Source organism: Salvia miltiorrhiza, chromosome 2 (assembly GCF_028751815.1).
Source record: "Salvia miltiorrhiza cultivar Shanhuang (shh) chromosome 2, IMPLAD_Smil_shh, whole genome shotgun sequence".
NCBI lineage: Eukaryota > Viridiplantae > Streptophyta > Magnoliopsida > Lamiales > Lamiaceae > Salvia > Salvia miltiorrhiza.
The window spans coordinates 19964701-19981278 of NC_080388.1; the positions used below are offsets into that span (position 1 = coordinate 19964701).

General features: G+C 41.9%; 4 long non-coding RNA genes across 4 annotated transcripts; 1 reads left to right on the forward strand and 3 right to left on the reverse strand.

Annotated features, from left to right (window-relative positions):
* Positions 1-3245, reverse strand: LOC131011503 (uncharacterized). Its single transcript, XR_009096967.1, has 4 exons — positions 3173-3245; positions 3036-3092; positions 923-985; positions 1-233 (listed from the first exon to the last, which is right to left on the reverse strand). It is a non-coding gene; the product is annotated as an uncharacterized LOC131011503 (long non-coding RNA).
* Positions 3246-6023: 2778 nt separating this feature from the next.
* Positions 6024-9266, reverse strand: LOC131011504 (uncharacterized). The gene is made up of 4 exons (XR_009096968.1): positions 9194-9266; positions 9057-9113; positions 6944-7006; positions 6024-6256 (listed from the first exon to the last, which is right to left on the reverse strand). It is a non-coding gene; the product is annotated as an uncharacterized LOC131011504 (long non-coding RNA).
* A 2778-nt stretch (positions 9267-12044) lies between these two features.
* Positions 12045-15282, reverse strand: LOC131011506 (uncharacterized). Its single transcript, XR_009096970.1, has 4 exons — positions 15215-15282; positions 15078-15134; positions 12965-13027; positions 12045-12277 (listed from the first exon to the last, which is right to left on the reverse strand). It is a non-coding gene; the product is annotated as an uncharacterized LOC131011506 (long non-coding RNA).
* On the forward strand, positions 13900-15644 carry LOC131011505 (uncharacterized). The gene is made up of 2 exons (XR_009096969.1): positions 13900-14795; positions 15173-15644. It is a non-coding gene; the product is annotated as an uncharacterized LOC131011505 (long non-coding RNA).
* Positions 15645-16578: the final 934 nt, after the last annotated feature.

Genomic DNA, 16578 nt, shown 5'->3' on the forward strand with positions numbered 1-16578 from the left:
TTACTCAAAGAACTTGTATACGCGTTATATTCCTTAAAAGGAAAAAGGCATCGTTAGGGGTTTGGCTAAAACATTATCAGAGTTTGCAACGGAAGGTGTAACTTAAATAATCAGTGTTTACAGCGGAATGCATAACTGAGATACATGTATGAAGACATGTATCCTTTCTGAGCCTACTTTAAGTTCGACAAAAACTCCACTCAGCAACACTTCATCGCCCATCACAGCTCAACCTGCACAAACATAAACAACGAAGGGCTAAGTACAAGAGTACTTAGTGGGCAGTTGCCAAGCATATAACATAACATCATTAACAATTTCACAATATCGCATAAGAGGACATGAGTTTCTTTCATATCCTTTGCTCATTAAACATTTCCAAATTCATAAATAGCATAAGGGCATTCTTCATCATCAATCTTCATTAACAAACATCGTGTCGTGGAGAAGGCCTTCCCCAACGAACACGGGCATCGCGTCGTGAGAGGGAGCCTCCCTCAGCGGTCACGGCATCGTACTATTGAGGGAGGCCTCCCCCAATAGACGCTGTAACACTGGCATACTGGCATCGCGCCGCGAGAGAGGCCTCTCTCAGCGGACACGGGCATCGCGCCGTGAGCAAGGCCCTCCTCAACGGACACGGCATCGTACTGTTGAGGGAGGCCTCCCCCAACAGACGCAAGCATCAAACATAAGCATAAACTTATCAGCGTAAGGCATTCAAGTGTAAATAAGCGTAATCAAACGTAAATTACATAGGGCGTAAATAGTATAAACAGCATAGCGTAAATCATTTAACGTGCAGCATAATAAAGCTTAACTCATTTAAGTGTAATAAAGCATACCACACTTGAAGATCCAATTTGCATTTTAAAGCATAACACTTGCATAACATTTTATTTACGCGTAAGAAATTGCCCACCTGATAGCAAAGTTTTGCTAAGGTACTCTAACTCCTTGTGTAGTTCTTACTCTCGCGCTTGACCTTAATCACGAGAATATAAAATAAGACATTGCCTCGAGGAAAATTCTTAATTAATGAGAAAGCGTAATTTAACTATGCATGAATCTGGTATGCATGATCTAATACTCTGAGCGATAATCGGGAATTCTACTATTAATCCTCGTTAATAGATTTAGCTAATTCTCGTCTAGCGCGGTCGAATAAAACTGTGATTCTTCCTTCCTCATCGGAATATTCTAGTCGTGAAATAAACCTCGCATTTGTACTTGATTGAAAAAGGACTAACTCGGCTTTAAACGAGGTGTGACCTTGTAGAAATTATCGGGCTTTTCGATAGAAGCATCATTACTAGCGTAACCTCAAATAATTAATAGGCTCAAAAGAGAGTAGCCAATTAATTAAATAAACCAGTGGCTTAAATGAAATAAACAATAATGGCTTACTTTAAAGTCGGAAGTCCAAAAACATTAATTAATAAACTGGGCGGCTCATTACTGATAAATAATTGGGCTCCATCAAAAATTGATACTGCTAGGCTTAGCTCAAAGGAGTAACTTCAGCTCAAGCTTTAAAAGAATTAAAGCCCAACTTAAAAAGTCTTCGACCCAAAACAATTAAAATAGGGGTCCAAATAATAATTAATGTGGACTGAAAAGAATTAATCTTAGCCCAAAAAGGCAATTTAATCGGCCAAAATGATGAATTAAACTGGCCCAACGAAATATAAATGGGACTAGAATAATAGCCCATCATAAAATATGCATCAGCCCAACTCCTTAATTAAATCGAGCCCAATAGAATTAATGAGAAGGACCAATTAAATTAAAGACTGGCCCATTTCGAATTTATAAGTGAAGCCCAAACTTTTTCTTAAATAATTCGACCCAGTTCGAAATTATTATATGGAAGCCCAAAACCATTAAAACAATTCACAGCCCAAAATTTTAAAAAGGGGAAAAGCCCAAATTCTTTTCTTCCACAATCACTCTCGGTCTCTCTCTCTAATCTCAACTCACGCCGCTCGTCCTCCTCCTTCTCTCTCTCGCTGAAAATCCAATCGAGCTCTCTCTCTCGATTCACTGCTCCGACAAGGTTGCCGGCGTCGCCGCCGCCTAAGCCCGGCAAGGTCGTGCCTCCTCCCTTTTTCCTATCAGTCGGATCTCTCTCTCCCTTTCCTCCCCAAAATCTGCTCGTCCCTCTCTCCTCTCGAAATTCACCGCCGTCGGAGCTCGCCGGAGCGAGCGGCGACAACCACTGCCCCTTGGTTCTCCCTTCTCTCACGCTGAAACAGGCCCGACATCCCACCGCGAAGAGCGGCGCCCGAGCCCTAGCTCCCTCTCTCTCTCTCGGACTCACGGTCGCTGGGGCTACCTCCGGCGAGGCAGCCGCCGGACTTGGCCCCCTCTGCTCCAGCCGACAGCAGCAGTCAGCCGGACCGCCGCCATCGCCGCCATCTCTCCCTCCGACGACCAGCGACACAATCAGATCTCACTCTCTCTCAGCCCCCAAAGTCCAGATCAGAAATCCGCCCCTCCCCTCTTCTCCTTCGGCCACAGCGACCAACCATCAGGTGCCGCCATCATCGTCTGAATCCGGCGAGCGATCGTCGTCAGCGTCGGGTCTCCGGACTTGAGGTAGCATGCTGCCTTAGCCCTTGAGTTCCAGCGAGCGAACGCTTCGGTCGATGCACTCTGCCCATCGGAACAGAACTCGTTCCGCTTATTATTGCCACGCTCTACCCCAAACCCCAGATTGAACGGCAACACGCGGCAAGGATAAAACTCGACAGGTTACTAGCATTGTCTAAGTTCATTCTATCTTATGAAATCTTGGGTTTTCATACTTTGCTTATGCTTATGCTGGAGTTTACACTAAGTGTTGTTTTGCTTTGTGTCGTAAGAAAATTCTTACTGTAAAAGTCATGGTTTATGCTGTATTACAGAACGTGTGACTCTGCTAAGTCTATATGTGCATATATTATTCATCTATGAACTCCGCATTCTATAAAACTGAAGCATGCTTGATGGTGAATCATGTAGCATGAGGAGTAATTGAGATAGTGAATATGTACCTTGTGAATGTTTGGTTTTTGGCTGCTTGTTGAGGTACTAGATGAACTGGAATAATTCTGAAATAAATCATACTTGTTTCTTTCAATAAATGCAGGTTGCAAATGGAAGAAAGGTGGGAACATTAAGGCAAGCTTACCGTGAGAACTTGGCAGGAACAAGATAGGCACTGATCTTCAATAATTCTTGGTGAAATGAAGTGAGAGTGAGAGTTGTTTGTTGGCTGAAGTTAACAACTAGTAGAGGAAGAAGTTTCTGCTGCAACTTGAGTATGGTGGGGGAGTTGGTGGTTGTGGAGTTGGCGGGGAGCAAAGGGTAGTGGAGTTGGTGGAGTTACTTTCATGGTTTGAAAGATGGTGCAGGCAGCATAGGGAATGGTGGAATGACCACCTACTTGCTTTTGTACTATGCAGATTTTCTTTTGATTTTGTGTCAATACTTTAGTGAGTGGTATTAAGTGGCCACGTAGAGTCCACAACCTTTGTGGTATACTAGACGATTTTCCCCAAGCTGGGAACTAGACTGTAATCTGTGAACTGTAAATAAATACTGGCTTCGATTTTAAATCATCGCATTTCTGTATCTGCTTGATATCTTTTTCCTTGCCTGCTAACTTAATAAACTGTAATATAACTTAAATTAAATTCGTAGATTTAATCTGCGTTGCAGTCGGAATAATTCATCGACTTCAATGCACTAATAAATATAACTGCTTCTGTTTCTCGATTAATAAATAACATGACTTTGCTAAGTCAGTTACAACTTGGAAATAATAATTATTGAATGGCTCAATAATCTTTGTCGCGTTTTTCTCATACGTTATAAAAGTATAAAGCTAAAATATTACTCCATCTCTGATAAAAAAAAATCAGAACTATAAACTGGATTCATTTATAAAAATTGCATTTACTAGTTTTAATCATAATTAAAAGAGCGGGCTACTACATACTACCCCTCTTAACAAAAATTTCGTCCCGAAATTTGCATATCTCTGCTAAAACAGTTCGGGTATTTTTCCTTCATCTTGTCTTCAAATTTCCACATAGCTTCTCTTGTCTGCGGTGTCTCCATAAGATTTTCACTGATGTGATTGAGACTGATTTCGCAAGTGTCCACGTATTGCTGGCAAGGGGTGCGGGTGTTCTCAATTGCTGAACCTCGTTATCTGTTGGGGCATTGCGTGGAGTAGTGACCCTTTTGGCCACAATTGTAACAACCGTTAGTCCCAGCCCGACAGATACCCCTATGCATCTTACCGTAATTTGGGCAAGGTGAAATTCCTCTCTGACCTTGGCTACCCCCAGTTGACTCGAGGTTAGTCTGTGCCTCGTACCTTGGTTGAATAAACTATTCGGCCCGTTCATATTCTTGCCATTCTCGCTTATTAATCGGATTGATATTGTCTTCATTGTTGTCCCACTTGCGCTTCCCTTTGAGAGTATGTGAGGCTACTGGTGGATCATTTGGCGTTGAGATCAACAATGGGGCTGACTTGTCCGACGACATTGCAGCTTCAATGTCAAGTGCCATGTTCAGAGATTCCGTGTATGAGAGTCCTCCGTGGCTTGCTAGAGACATCTTAATTTCGTACCGCAGTCCGGCACAAAATTTCTCTGCCATCTTCTCATCTGTGTCCACTTGTTATGGAGCAAACCTCGACAGGTTGCAGAATTCCTTGTCGTATTCAACCACAGATTTCTTTCCTTGCTTCAACTCGTAGAACTCAGCTTCTTTCTTCTTCCTATAGCTTTTCGGAATATATTTATCATATAATCCTGTCTTAAAATCTTCCCAAGTATAACTTGCCCATTGTTCAGGTGTCAGAATTTTTCGTCGTGCTTCCCACCAGCAGTCAGCCGATCCTGTTAGTTGGAAAGAGATGCAAGATAGGCACTCCTCATCAGTACAATGTAGAAAGTTGAAAATGCGTTCCATTGCACGCATCCAAATCTCAGCTTCAGCCGGTTCACTCGTTTCGTCAAACGTAGGTGGGTTTTGCCTTAAAAAGAGTTCTTCGACTCTCCTAGTCGAGGGCGGAGGGGATGGGTTATGTCCTTCATCATCTTGTGGTTCTTCTGGTACAGTGTTATGGTTTCTGCGATTGTTATTGTTTCTCACAGGGCGTCCTCTCTTAGGCGGCATTCTAGTAGCAAAGATGTGCCAATTAGTACACTCTAGCATAATCTAATACAAACCTCAAAAGAATTCTTGTAAAGGCCAACTTATTATAACTTGTAAACAAGTCATAACTCCAATGACAACATTGATGTAGTAAGCTTTAAGGGTCCTTAGCATCTCATATCCATGAGTTATATCAATTCTTAAGCATATAATATCTCATCATCTAAATTGGATACTTAAGTATAAGTCATGGAGATTCATAGCGGCTATAAAATCATGAGCTTAAGAATTATTCTATACGTATCACTTATCTTGCTGCCTTCACTATAGCCACCAAAAGATACAATCTAATTTCTTCTATGTTTGCTTCTATGTTCTGTCGTAGTGGTGATCTCATATCTTAATAGCTCTATGTTCGTAGGAATTCATTCCATAGGCATACTTAATCGTGTTTGCATAAATCATTTCATTCAACAACATAACATAGCTATTAACAGTTTCTCACTTTGTTATTACGATAATTCTCACTTTTCGTAAACATTAACTTAAAACTTGGAAGAGCTTACCATTCTGCTTCGTTGAGTGTGATGCGATGAAGTGCTGAGCTTTGTCGATTGAACTCTAGACACTTTAGTGATCCATTCTAAGTTTAGCTTAAATAAACTCTTAGGCTCAGAGCAAACGAACTGCTCTGATACCACTCTGTCACGACCGGCCTTAATTAAGGATAATTAAGCCGGGAAACCATGACTGGGGAAGGGAAATTACGAAGCGGGTTTAGAAAGGGGAGCATAAAAGAATACTCAAAGAGCTTGGATACGCGTGAAATATTCCTTAAAAAGGAAAAAGGCATAGTTCGCATAAAAAGGTTACTCAAAGAACTTGTATACGCGTTATATTCCTTAAAAGGAAAAAGGCATCGTTAGGGGTTTGGCTAAAACATTATCAGAGTTTGCAACGGAAGGTGTAACTTAAATAATCAGTGTTTACAGCGGAATGCATAACTGAGATACATGTATGAAGACATGTATCCTTTCTGAGCCTACTTTAAGTTCGACAAAAACTCCACTCAGCAACACTTCATCGCCCATCACAGCTCAACCTGCACAAACATAAACAACGAAGGGCTAAGTACAAGAGTACTTAGTGGGCAGTTGCCAAGCATATAACATAACATCATTAACAATTTCACAATATCGCATAAGAGGCATGAGTTTCTTTCATATCCTTTGCTCATTAAACATTTCCAAATTCATAAATAGCATAAGGGCATTCTTCATCATCAATCTTCATTAACAAACATCGTGTCGTGGAGAAGGCCTTCCCCAACGAACACGGGCATCGCGTCGTGAGAGGGAGCCTCCCTCAGCGGTCACGGCATCGTACTATTGAGGGAGGCCTCCCCCAATAGACGCTGTAACACTGGCATACTGGCATCGCGCCGCGAGAGAGGCCTCTCTCAGCGGACACGGGCATCGCGCCGTGAGGAAGGCCCTCCTCAACGGACACGGCATCGTACTGTTGAGGGAGGCCTCCCCCAACAGACGCAAGCATCAAACATGAGCATAAACTTATCAGCGTAAGGCATTCAAGTGTAAATAAGCGTAATCAAACGTAAATTACATAGGCGTAAATAGTATAAACAGCATAGCGTAAATCATTTAACGTGCAGCATAATAAAGCTTAACTCATTTAAGTGTAATAAAGCATACCACACTTGAAGATCCAATTTGCATTTTAAAGCATAACACTTGCATAACATTTTATTTACGCGTAAGAAATTGCCCACCTGATAGCAAAGTTTTGCTAAGGTACTCTAACTCCTTGTGTAGTTCTTACTCTCGCGCTTGACCTTAATCACGAGAATATAAAATAAGACATTGCCTCGAGGAAAATTCTTAATTAATGAGAAAGCGTAATTTAACTATGCATGAATCTGGTATGCATGATCTAATACTCTGAGCGATAATCGGGAATTCTACTATTAATCCTCGTTAATAGATTTAGCTAATTCTCGTCTAGCGCGGTCGAATAAAACTGTGATTCTTCCTTCCTCATCGGAATATTCTAGTCGTGAAATAAACCTCGCATTTGTACTTGATTGAAAAAGGACTAACTCGGCTTTAAACGAGGTGTGACCTTGTAGAAATTATCGGGCTTTTCGATAGAAGCATCATTACTAGCGTAACCTCAAATAATTAATAGGCTCAAAAGAGAGTAGCCAATTAATTAAATAAACCAGTGGCTTAAATGAAATAAACAATAATGGCTTGCTTTAAAGTCGGAAGTCCAAAAACATTAATTAATAAACTGGGCGGCTCATTACTGATAAATAATTGGGCTCCATCAAAAATTGATACTGCTAGGCTTAGCTCAAAGGAGTAACTTCAGCTCAAGCTTTAAAAGAATTAAAGCCCAACTTAAAAAGTCTTCGACCCAAAACAATTAAAATAGGGGTCCAAATAATAATTAATGTGGACTGAAAAGAATTAATCTTAGCCCAAAAAGGCAATTTAATCGGCCAAAATGATGAATTAAACTGGCCCAACGAAATATAAATGGGACTAGAATAATAGCCCATCATAAAATATGCATCAGCCCAACTCCTTAATTAAATCGAGCCCAATAGAATTAATGAGAAGGACCAATTAAATTAAAGACTGGCCCATTTCGAATTTATAAGTGAAGCCCAAACTTTTTCTTAAATAATTCGACCCAGTTCGAAATTATTATATGGAAGCCCAAAACCATTAAAACAATTCACAGCCCAAAATTTTAAAAAGGGGAAAAGCCCAAATTCTTTTCTTCCACAATCACTCTCGGTCTCTCTCTCTAATCTCAACTCACGCCGCTCGTCCTCCTCCTTCTCTCTCTCGCTGAAAATCCAATCGAGCTCTCTCTCTCGATTCACTGCTCCGACGAGGTTGCCGGCGTCGCCGCCGCCTAAGCCCGGCAAGGTCGTGCCTCCTCCCTTTTTCCTATCAGTCGGATCTCTCTCTCCCTTTCCTCCCCAAAATCTGCTCGTCCCTCTCTCCTCTCGAAATTCACCGCCGTCGGAGCTCGCCGGAGCGAGCGGCGACAACCACTGCCCCTTGGTTCTCCCTTCTCTCACGCTGAAACAGGCCCGACATCCCACCGCGAAGAGCGGCGCCCGAGCCCTAGCTCCCTCTCTCTCTCTCGGACTCACGGTCGCTGGGGCTACCTCCGGCGAGGCAGCCGCCGGACTTGGCCCCCTCTGCTCCAGCCGACAGCAGCAGTCAGCCGGACCGCCGCCATCGCCGCCATCTCTCCCTCCGACGACCAGCGACACAATCAGATCTCACTCTCTCTCAGCCCCCAAAGTCCAGATCAGAAATCCGCCCCTCCCCTCTTCTCCTTCGGCCACAGCGACCAACCATCAGGTGCCGCCATCATCGTCTGAATCCGGCGAGCGATCGTCGTCAGCGTCGGGTCTCCGGACTTGAGGTAGCATGCTGCCTTAGCCCTTGAGTTCCAGCGAGCGGACGCTTCGGTCGATGCACTCTGCCCATCGGAACAGAACTCGTTCCGCTTATTATTGCCACGCTCTACCCCAAACCCCAGATTGAACGGCAACACGCGGCAAGGATAAAACTCGACAGGTTACTAGCATTGTCTAAGTTCATTCTATCTTATGAAATCTTGGGTTTTCATACTTTGCTTATGCTTATGCTGGAGTTTACACTAAGTGTTGTTTTGCTTTGTGTCGTAAGAAAATTCTTACTGTAAAAGTCATGGTTTATGCTGTATTACAGAACGTGTGACTCTGCTAAGTCTATATGTGCATATATTATTCATCTATGAACTCCGCATTCTATAAAACTGAAGCATGCTTGATGGTGAATCATGTAGCATGAGGAGTAATTGAGATAGTGAATATGTACCTTGTGAATGTTTGGTTTTTGGCTGCTTGTTGAGGTACTAGATGAACTGGAATAATTCTGAAATAAATCATACTTGTTTCTTTCAATAAATGCAGGTTGCAAATGGAAGAAAGGTGGGAACATTAAGGCAAGCTTACCGTGAGAACTTGGCAGGAACAAGATAGGCACTGATCTTCAATAATTCTTGGTGAAATGAAGTGAGAGTGAGAGTTGTTTGTTGGCTGAAGTTAACAACTAGTAGAGGAAGAAGTTTCTGCTGCAACTTGAGTATGGTGGGGGAGTTGGTGGTTGTGGAGTTGGCGGGGAGCAAAGGGTAGTGGAGTTGGTGGAGTTACTTTCATGGTTTGAAAGATGGTGCAGGCAGCATAGGGAATGGTGGAATGACCACCTACTTGCTTTTGTACTATGCAGATTTTCTTTTGATTTTGTGTCAATACTTTAGTGAGTGGTATTAAGTGGCCACGTAGAGTCCACAACCTTTGTGGTATACTAGACGATTTTCCCCAAGCTGGGAACTAGACTGTAATCTGTGAACTGTAAATAAATACTGGCTTCGATTTTAAATCATCGCATTTCTGTATCTGCTTGATATCTTTTTCCTTGCCTGCTAACTTAATAAACTGTAATATAACTTAAATTAAATTCGTAGATTTAATCTGCGTTGCAGTCGGAATAATTCATCGACTTCAATGCACTAATAAATATAACTGCTTCTGTTTCTCGATTAATAAATAACATGACTTTGCTAAGTCAGTTACAACTTGGAAATAATAATTATTGAATGGCTCAATAATCTTTGTCGCGTTTTTCTCATACGTTATAAAAGTATAAAGCTAAAATATTACTCCATCTCTGATAAAAAAAAATCAGAACTATAAACTGGATTCATTTATAAAAATTGCATTTACTAGTTTTAATCATAATTAAAAGAGCGGGCTACTACATACTACCCCTCTTAACAAAAATTTCGTCCCGAAATTTGCATATCTCTGCTAAAACAGTTCGGGTATTTTTCCTTCATCTTGTCTTCAAATTTCCACGTAGCTTCTCTTGTCTGCGGTGTCTCCATAAGATTTTCACTGATGTGATTGAGACTGATTTCGCAAGTGTCCACGTATTGCTGGCAAGGGGTGCGGGTGTTCTCAATTGCTGAACCTCGTTATCTGTTGGGGCATTGCGTGGAGTAGTGACCCTTTTGGCCACAATTGTAACAACCGTTAGTCCCAGCCCGACAGATACCCCTATGCATCTTACCGTAATTTGGGCAAGGTGAAATTCCTCTCTGACCTTGGCTACCCCCAGTTGACTCGAGGTTAGTCTGTGCCTCGTACCTTGGTTGAATAAACTATTCGGCCCGTTCATATTCTTGCCATTCTCGCTTATTAATCGGATTGATATTGTCTTCATTGTTGTCCCACTTGCGCTTCCCTTTGAGAGTATGTGAGGCTACTGGTGGATCATTTGGCGTTGAGATCAACAATGGGGCTGACTTGTCCGACGACATTGCAGCTTCAATGTCAAGTGCCATGTTCAGAGATTCCGTGTATGAGAGTCCTCCGTGGCTTGCTAGAGACATCTTAATTTCGTACCGCAGTCCGGCACAAAATTTCTCTGCCATCTTCTCATCTGTGTCCACTTGTTATGGAGCAAACCTCGACAGGTTGCAGAATTCCTTGTCGTATTCAACCACAGATTTCTTTCCTTGCTTCAACTCGTAGAACTCAGCTTCTTTCTTCTTCCTATAGCTTTTCGGAATATATTTATCATATAATCCTGTCTTAAAATCTTCCCAAGTATAACTTGCCCATTGTTCAGGTGTCAGAATTTTTCGTCGTGCTTCCCACCAGCAGTCAGCCGATCCTGTTAGTTGGAAAGAGATGCAAGATAGGCACTCCTCATCAGTACAATGTAGAAAGTTGAAAATGCGTTCCATTGCACGCATCCAAATCTCAGCTTCAGCCGGTTCACTCGTTTCGTCAAACGTAGGTGGGTTTTGCCTTAAAAAGAGTTCTTCGACTCTCCTAGTCGAGGGCGGAGGGGATGGGTTATGTCCTTCATCATCTTGTGGTTCTTCTGGTACAGTGTTATGGTTTCTGCGATTGTTATTGTTTCTCACAGGGCGTCCTCTCTTAGGCGGCATTCTAGTAGCAAAGATGTGCCAATTAGTACACTCTAGCATAATCTAATACAAACCTCAAAAGAATTCTTGTAAAGGCCAACTTATTATAACTTGTAAACAAGTCATAACTCCAATGACAACATTGATGTAGTAAGCTTTAAGGGTCCTTAGCATCTCATATCCATGAGTTATATCAATTCTTAAGCATATAATATCTCATCATCTAAATTGGATACTTAAGTATAAGTCATGGAGATTCATAGCGGCTATAAAATCATGAGCTTAAGAATTATTCTATACGTATCACTTATCTTGCTGCCTTCACTATAGCCACCAAAAGATACAATCTAATTTCTTCTATGTTTGCTTCTATGTTCTGTCGTAGTGGTGATCTCATATCTTAATAGCTCTATGTTCGTAGGAATTCATTCCATAGGCATACTTAATCGTGTTTGCATAAATCATTTCATTCAACAACATAACATAGCTATTAACAGTTTCTCACTTTGTTATTACGATAATTCTCACTTTTCGTAAACATTAACTTAAAACTTGGAAGAGCTTACCATTCTGCTTCGTTGAGTGTGATGCGATGAAGTGCTGAGCTTTGTCGATTGAACTCTAGACACTTTAGTGATCCATTCTAAGTTTAGCTTAAATAAACTCTTAGGCTCAGAGCAAACGAACTGCTCTGATACCACTCTGTCACGACCGGCCTTAATTAAGGATAATTAAGCCGGGAAACCATGACTGGGGAAGGGAAATTACGAAGCGGGTTTAGAAAGGGGAGCATAAAAGAATACTCAAAGAGCTTGGATACGCGTGAAATATTCCTTAAAAAGGAAAAAGGCATAGTTCGCATAAAAAGGTTACTCAAAGAACTTGTATACGCGTTATATTCCTTAAAAGGAAAAAGGCATCGTTAGGGGTTTGGCTAAAACATTATCAGAGTTTGCAACGGAAGGTGTAACTTAAATAATCAGTGTTTACAGCGGAATGCATAACTGAGATACATGTATGAAGACATGTATCCTTTCTGAGCCTACTTTAAGTTCGACAAAAACTCCACTCAGCAACACTTCATCGCCCATCACAGCTCAACCTGCACAAACATAAACAACGAAGGGCTAAGTACAAGAGTACTTAGTGGGCAGTTGCCAAGCATATAACATAACATCATTAACAATTTCACAATATCGCATAAGAGGCATGAGTTTCTTTCATATCCTTTGCTCATTAAACATTTCCAAATTCATAAATAGCATAAGGGCATTCTTCATCATCAATCTTCATTAACAAACATCGTGTCGTGGAGAAGGCCTTCCCCAACGAACACGGGCATCGCGTCGTGAGAGGGAGCCTCCCTCAGCGGTCACGGCATCGTACTATTGAGGGAGGCCTCCCCCAATAGACGCTGTAACACTGGCATACTGGCATCGCGCCGCGAGAGAGGCCTCTCTCAGCGGACACGGGCATCGCGCCGTGAGGAAGGCCCTCCTCAACGGACACGGCATCGTACTGTTGAGGGAGGCCTCCCCCAACAGACGCAAGCATCAAACATGAGCATAAACTTATCAGCGTAAGGCATTCAAGTGTAAATAAGCGTAATCAAACGTAAATTACATAGGCGTAAATAGTATAAACAGCATAGCGTAAATCATTTAACGTGCAGCATAATAAAGCTTAACTCATTTAAGTGTAATAAAGCATACCACACTTGAAGATCCAATTTGCATTTTAAAGCATAACACTTGCATAACATTTTATTTACGCGTAAGAAATTGCCCACCTGATAGCAAAGTTTTGCTAAGGTACTCTAACTCCTTGTGTAGTTCTTACTCTCGCGCTTGACCTTAATCACGAGAATATAAAATAAGACATTGCCTCGAGGAAAATTCTTAATTAATGAGAAAGCGTAATTTAACTATGCATGAATCTGGTATGCATGATCTAATACTCTGAGCGATAATCGGGAATTCTACTATTAATCCTCGTTAATAGATTTAGCTAATTCTCGTCTAGCGCGGTCGAATAAAACTGTGATTCTTCCTTCCTCATCGGAATATTCTAGTCGTGAAATAAACCTCGCATTTGTACTTGATTGAAAAAGGACTAACTCGGCTTTAAACGAGGTGTGACCTTGTAGAAATTATCGGGCTTTTCGATAGAAGCATCATTACTAGCGTAACCTCAAATAATTAATAGGCTCAAAAGAGAGTAGCCAATTAATTAAATAAACCAGTGGCTTAAATGAAATAAACAATAATGGCTTGCTTTAAAGTCGGAAGTCCAAAAACATTAATTAATAAACTGGGCGGCTCATTACTGATAAATAATTGGGCTCCATCAAAAATTGATACTGCTAGGCTTAGCTCAAAGGAGTAACTTCAGCTCAAGCTTTAAAAGAATTAAAGCCCAACTTAAAAAGTCTTCGACCCAAAACAATTAAAATAGGGGTCCAAATAATAATTAATGTGGACTGAAAAGAATTAATCTTAGCCCAAAAAGGCAATTTAATCGGCCAAAATGATGAATTAAACTGGCCCAACGAAATATAAATGGGACTAGAATAATAGCCCATCATAAAATATGCATCAGCCCAACTCCTTAATTAAATCGAGCCCAATAGAATTAATGAGAAGGACCAATTAAATTAAAGACTGGCCCATTTCGAATTTATAAGTGAAGCCCAAACTTTTTCTTAAATAATTAGACCCAGTTCGAAATTATTATATGGAAGCCCAAAACCATTAAAACAATTCACAGCCCAAAATTTTAAAAAGGGGAAAAGCCCAAATTCTTTTCTTCCACAATCACTCTCGGTCTCTCTCTCTAATCTCAACTCACGCCGCTCGTCCTCCTCCTTCTCTCTCTCGCTGAAAATCCAATCGAGCTCTCTCTCTCGATTCACTGCTCCGACGAGGTTGCCGGCGTCGCCGCCGCCTAAGCCCGGCAAGGTCGTGCCTCCTCCCTTTTTCCTATCAGTCGGATCTCTCTCTCCCTTTCCTCCCCAAAATCTGCTCGTCCCTCTCTCCTCTCGAAATTCACCGCCGTCGGAGCTCGCCGGAGCGAGCGGCGACAACCACTGCCCCTTGGTTCTCCCTTCTCTCACGCTGAAACAGGCCCGACATCCCACCGCGAAGAGCGGCGCCCGAGCCCTAGCTCCCTCTCTCTCTCTCGGACTCACGGTCGCTGGGGCTACCTCCGGCGAGGCAGCTGCCGGACTTGGCCCCCTCTGCTCCAGCCGACAGCAGCAGTCAGCCGGACCGCCGCCATCGCCGCCATCTCTCCCTCCGACGACCAGCGACACAATCAGATCTCACTCTCTCTCAGCCCCCAAAGTCCAGATCGGAAATCCGCCCCTCCCCTCTTCTCCTTCGGCCACAGCGACCAACCATCAGGTGCCGCCATCATCGTCTGAATCCGGCGAGCGATCGTCGTCAGCGTCGGGTCTCCGGACTTGAGGTAGCATGCTGCCTTAGCCCTTGAGTTCCAGCGAGCGGACGCTTCGGTCGATGCACTCTGCCCATCGGAACAGAACTCGTTCCGCTTATTGTTGCCGCGCTCTACCCCAAACCCCAGATTGAACGGCAACACGCGGCAAGGATAAAACTCGACAGGTTACTAGCATTGTCTAAGTTCATTCTATCTTATGAAATCTTGGGTTTTCATACTTTGCTTATGCTTATGCTGGAGTTTACACTAAGTGTTGTTTTGCTTTGTGTCGTAAGAAAATTCTTACTGTAAAAGTCATGGTTTATGCTGTATTACAGAACGTGTGACTCTGCTAAGTCTATATGTGCATATATTATTCATCTATGAACTCCGCATTCTATAAAACTGAAGCATGCTTGATGGTGAATCATGTAGCATGAGGAGTAATTGAGATAGTGAATATGTACCTTGTGAATGTTTGGTTTTTGGCTGCTTGTTGAGGTACTAGATGAACTGGAATAATTCTGAAATAAATCATACTTGTTTCTTTCAATAAATGCAGGTTGCAAATGGAAGAAAGGTGGGAACATTAAGGCAAGCTTACCGTGAGAACTTGGCAGGAACAAGATAGGCACTGATCTTCAATAATTCTTGGTGAAATGAAGTGAGAGTGAGAGTTGTTTGTTGGCTGAAGTTAACAACTAGTAGAGGAAGAAGTTTCTGCTGCAACTTGAGTATGGTGGGGGAGTTGGTGGTTGTGGAGTTGGCGGGGAGCAAAGGGTAGTGGAGTTGGTGGAGTTACTTTCATGGTTTGAAAGATGGTGCAGGCAGCATAGGGTATGGTGGAATGACCACCTACTTGCTTTTGTACTATGCAGATTTTCTTTTGATTTTGTGTCAATACTTTAGTGAGTGGTATTAAGTGGCCACGTAGAGTCCACAACCTTTGTGGTATACTAGACGATTTTCCCCAAGCTGGGAACTAGACTGTAATCTGTGAACTGTAAATAAATACTGGCTTCGATTTTAAATCATCGCATTTCTGTATCTGCTTGATATCTTTTTCCTTGCCTGCTAACTTAATAAACTGTAATATAACTTAAATTAAATCCGTAGATTTAATCTGCGTTGCAGTCGGAATAATTCATCGACTTCAATGCACTAATAAATATAACTGCTTCTGTTTCTCGATTAATAAATAACATGACTTTGCTAAGTCAGTTACAACTTGGAAATAATAATTATTGAATGGCTCAATAATCTTTGTCGCGTTTTTCTCATACGTTATAAAAGTATAAAGCTAAAATATTACTCCATCTCTGATAAAAAAAAATCAGAACTATAAACTGGATTCATTTATAAAAATTGCATTTACTAGTTTTAATCATAATTAAAAGAGCGGGCTACTACACAGATGGCTTCTTAGCTATAGGTAGTAGGTGGGTATACAAGAGAAAAAAAGATTCGGATGGCGAAGTCGCAGCTTTTAAAGCTAGATTCGTGGCGAAAGGATATACCCAGGAACAGGGTATAGATTATGTTGAAACATTTTCGCCGGTTGCCATGCTTAAGTCTATCCGAATACTCCTTGCCATAGCAGTCCACATAAACCTTGAGGTTTGGCAAATGGATGTCAAAACCGCTTTTTTAAACGGTTTCCTTGAAGAAGGAAGGGACATCTATATGCAGCAACCCGAAGGGTTTGTGAAGAAAGGCGAAGAGCAGCTTGTATGGAAGCTGAAGAAGTCCATTTATGGACTTAAGCAAGCTTCGAGGTCATGGAACAAGCATTTTGACGAGGTCATTAAATCCTATGGATTTACTCATTGTGAAAATGAAAGTTGCGTGTACCGTTTAGATGCCAATGGCGACGTGCTTTTCCTTGCACTTTATGTAGATGATATCATCCTCATTGGCAATAATGTTGAACTATTATCAGACATAAAGAAGTGGTTATCCGAATAGTTT